Genomic DNA, 4458 nt, shown 5'->3' with positions numbered 1-4458 from the left:
AATTCAGTCTCAGAGTATTAACCATGAGTGCGGCTTGCAATATATTTCTCAGAGGAACAGCTGCTATTCTTTTTGTTTGGACGTTTATTTATTTTGTAACCATTTCAAACAAAAATGGCCTTTGTGCTATATAACACAACAAAATAAAAATAGTAATAAAACAATGCTCAAATGAGAAACCAAGAGTAAATGTCAATGCCCACCTGAGCAACGAAAGTGTCCGCAGGTGCTTGCCCCTGGCATAGAAAAGGCTATTCCAAAACTCCGCACATTGTCTTACCCGAAATAGAAACTAATCACATAACAATAATAAGGGGCAGACCATCTTTACCCAGCACTTATAACAATAATAAGGGGCAGACCATCTTTACCCAGCACTTATAACAATAATAAGGGGCAGATCATCTTTACCCAGCACTTATAACAATAATAAGGGGCAGATCATCTTTACCCAGCACTTATAACAATAATAAGGGGCAGACCATCTTTACCCAGCACTTATAACAATAATATGGGGCAGACCATCTTTACCCAGCACTTATAACAATAATAAGGGGCAGACCATCTTTACCCAGCACTTCCAGATTGATACACACAGGAGATATCCAGAACTAGTGCAGACATGCAGTCAACTCAACTGGTGCAAGACTCGGGGTGTACTGGGCCCAGATGGCTTATGCATCCCAGTTTATAAAATAGTGGATTGATGGGATATTTTCCTTGCCGAGTCTCGGCTGCAGCTGGACACTGAATAGAAGGATATAGAATACACATGTTCTGTGCGTCTTGGAGACTTTAGTGCGCGGTATTCATGCTAAGGGGGACAAGATATTTCTTCCTTGACTGCGGCCCGTTTCTTCCTAACCAGCCGACAGTGCGTTAATGGCATTTGAGCAGATTCTGTTGCCCCGTAGGGCAGTCAAATGATCCTTAACCTTTCATACTGAATGCCATCTGGAGACTTTTTCTATTGTCTGACTACTTAACATAATGGAAGATAAGGTCACTCCATGGCATCTGTAACAATGTGTTTATCATCAGTACACCAGGTATAGAGGGGAATACACAACCTCATCGGACTCTAGCATTATTATATAAAATGCATCATTTAACCTCCTCCATGCCAGAAGGCACCTCAAACTCTCACTAACAACGCGCCATCTCTTAAAGAAGCTAAATCTGTTCCGTCACATTCTGTGAATTTCAAATCTAAAGCCAAAACAGCTACTCTAGCCGTAACTTTTAAATTCAATGTGAATTCTCACCTTAGTAAATAACCCCATCTGTATTGAATTGGTGGGAAGGAAGAAATATCCCTCCTCCTCTCTCTATTAATGGCTGACATGGATACGGACTAGAAGAACAAGTGGCAAAAGCCAGGTCAGAACTGGAGGCCACCATTGTCTTTGTAGTTTGTACACCTAATACTGAGTTTGGCCATTAGTTTCATCTTTAGATTAACTATCAATATTTTCAATGGAATCTGCAACCTCGAAAAGCAACCTTGTTGGGAGCAGGTCCAGATTCCAGATACACTTGGATTACTATAACATGGAGTATTCTTTACAGCAAATAGTAACGCGCCCTTAAAGTTTCTGTCCTGATCGAAATCAGAGATCCCATAATTTCCTTTCAAGACATTCATCTCAGATTGTGTGCAATTTCAGAAACTGACCACTGCAGTAAAATGACACAGGTATTGTGCCTCTCTCACGAAATAACAATGTGTTTTATGCCACTGGCAGCTAGATGTTCTGGCATCGAATTGTTCGTATACAGGAGCATGCCCATGGCTACGTGTATTGTCCGGCTCCTTCCAAAGAAGAATGTCCAAATATCACTTTGCTTTGGAAAGAAATATTCCACATTCTATCGGAACGCTCCATACGATTGTCCCAGAAACCCATATTGCTTCAATGAATGGCCCATACCAGGCACCCCAACCATCTAAATATTTTTATTTCCTTCTCTCTTTACCCTTTCAGTGTGAACTTCATCCCTCCGCCCCCTCCCCCCCCCCCCCCAACATTAAACATAAAATACAAAAAGAATAACAATGGCACTCCTATACTTAAGCCAGTGTTCTAACACCATGTGATCTCTTTGCTTGTTAAAATTTTTAAAACTAGCTTCCCCCTATTTACATACTTCTCCCCACCCCATTCCCTTCCCTTCTGAGTCTCTGCCTTTTTGTCTTCCTCACTTTTTATTATTAAATGTTCATATGGCTCTGATTGAAGTTTCCCTTGCATAATTCATAAAAAGATGCAATTAGCTCAAGATTATCACCTTCTAAAGGTGCACGTATCACATAATGAAATATTTAGTGTTTAGAACCTGGATAATCATATAAAACTTTTACCCAATGTAATACTACAGTTCATTGTAGTGATGATGGTGCAGTGAGTCTGCGTGCACTATTCCTTGTTTTTTCAAATAATTTTGTCTTGAACACCACGTCTTCTTGGGAGAGAGACATTTTTTAATGAAACCATTCCCGTAGACTTATTGAACCAGGACCTTTACAATCATAGTGATTATGGCTGCTTAGAGCAGCCGTTTAATTAATGTATTTATCCATAATATCCCCCATACTATTTTTTTTTTTTTTTTTTAAATCCCCCATACAATTTTTCCATTTTCAGTGCCCGTACCATCGCCATGAAGGTCTGCGCACAGTTTATGGAGAACAGGGCTGTACCGAGAGGGGCCATTTGCAGAAACCATCAAGCAATCTTGCTGACGTCACCCAATGTTTGTGTGTGTTTGGGAGACAGAACAGACTTTACATCAGGGCTTCAAACGCAAACATAAAGAGTATTCCACGAAAAACACATTTATGGGTTTCCAGAATTGTTTAATCAAATATAGCAACATTTGGTTTTAATGAAAGTGCTCGTTCAAGAACATTTGCTGTTTACAGTTTCAAAGAATCTTTACCTGTTAATTAAGCAATGTTTATTTTAGCAAACCTACATAATATATGGGAGGGTAATGTATGCATTCCAGAAGCCAAAACGAGAAAAAATAAATATGGCATTGATCTTGCTAATCTTACTTTGCATATATTTTACACACCATTGGTTGTGTTGTAATGTTGATGAAACACAATGTAAATTCACACTATTCAGCCAGATCTCTTAATGTAGCACAGCAAGACAGCATCTTATTACCATAGTCTGTCTAGGCAGGTTATCACTTCACAAAAGCTTCTAAGCTGGGATCACTACACCCCTTATCCTAACGGTTCTAGAAAACGGGCATTCGTGATTGGACCCTGCTGTCATCCCGAAATAAATGAACGAATGCAAAGCATTATTGAATATATAAACCTTGTAATATCAGATTTAATTTACAAATAAAAATAAATTAAACATTTAAAAAATACCTGGCTCTTGTTGCAATCTCTATCTTGTATATAAAGTTGCCGAAGATGAAGAAGAACGCTCAAAGGAATTTGAAAGTGAATACCGTACAAAACTGCTTTTATTTTAGCCAGTGGACCTAAAGCATCAACGTCTGTGTTATTCTGAAATAATGCAGTTCTTAGTTCACTATTATACTTACTTACAGCATTATGTATGAAAATTGTGTTTATACCTATATCATAAAGGTGTGTCAGAGATGGCAACTAGGGGTTGCGAGTAAGTCAAACTAAAATAGATTTTTTAAAGCATTTATTGTCAGTCTAAGAATGAATTTAATAGCAGCAGAAATTGAAATAAAAGGGCAAAAAAACACAGCTGAAATCGAGCCCTGTGAAAGATATTCACTTTTCAATGCAGTGTTCACTGTTTTCTCTGTAGGTCATTGTTGCTTGTAGTATTGAGCTGGTGAAGGCTAAGGATGGGAGAAACGGATTTTCTACACAAGTCCCTTATTCTGCCAATCGGTGTGATCAGAGGTTAGTGCTACAGGTATCTGTACACTGCTTTCGAAAAGCACACGCTGAGTCTTTTTGTAGTGATATGACTGCCTGTTATCACATTCCCCTGCCCTTCGGGCCCAGCAACAACAAAAATATATCATACGTATCTACAAAGAGAACAGGTTCAAAGTTCTCAACAACCTCCAGGAGGGCAGGTATTAAGGATGTTCCTGCATGGCTACAGGTGGAACTGTCAATCATCTGCTTGCGGATCACCAGGATACATTGGTGGGCTTGTGCATCATTTTGAATTACTGAAGACTTTAGCTGTGTACCACTAACAAAAACTCTACAATGTATAATAAAAAAGAGAACTCTGTGCAAAACAGCAGATAGCATGTGGGACTCCGTTACGGTCACTGACATTTTGTATATATGTTATAGGAAATACACAAGTCAGGTTTATTTATTTTTTACAATTGCTTTTAAAGGGACACTATAATCACCAGAACAACTACATCTTAATGTAGTTGTTCTGGGGAGTATAGTCAGTCCCTGCAGGCGTTTTAATGTATACACTGCCTTTTTCA

The sequence above is a fragment of the Pelobates fuscus genome, chromosome 12, assembly GCF_036172605.1.
Source record: "Pelobates fuscus isolate aPelFus1 chromosome 12, aPelFus1.pri, whole genome shotgun sequence".
Lineage (NCBI taxonomy): Eukaryota > Metazoa > Chordata > Amphibia > Anura > Pelobatidae > Pelobates > Pelobates fuscus.
Note: the sequence above shows the minus strand (reverse complement) of the source record.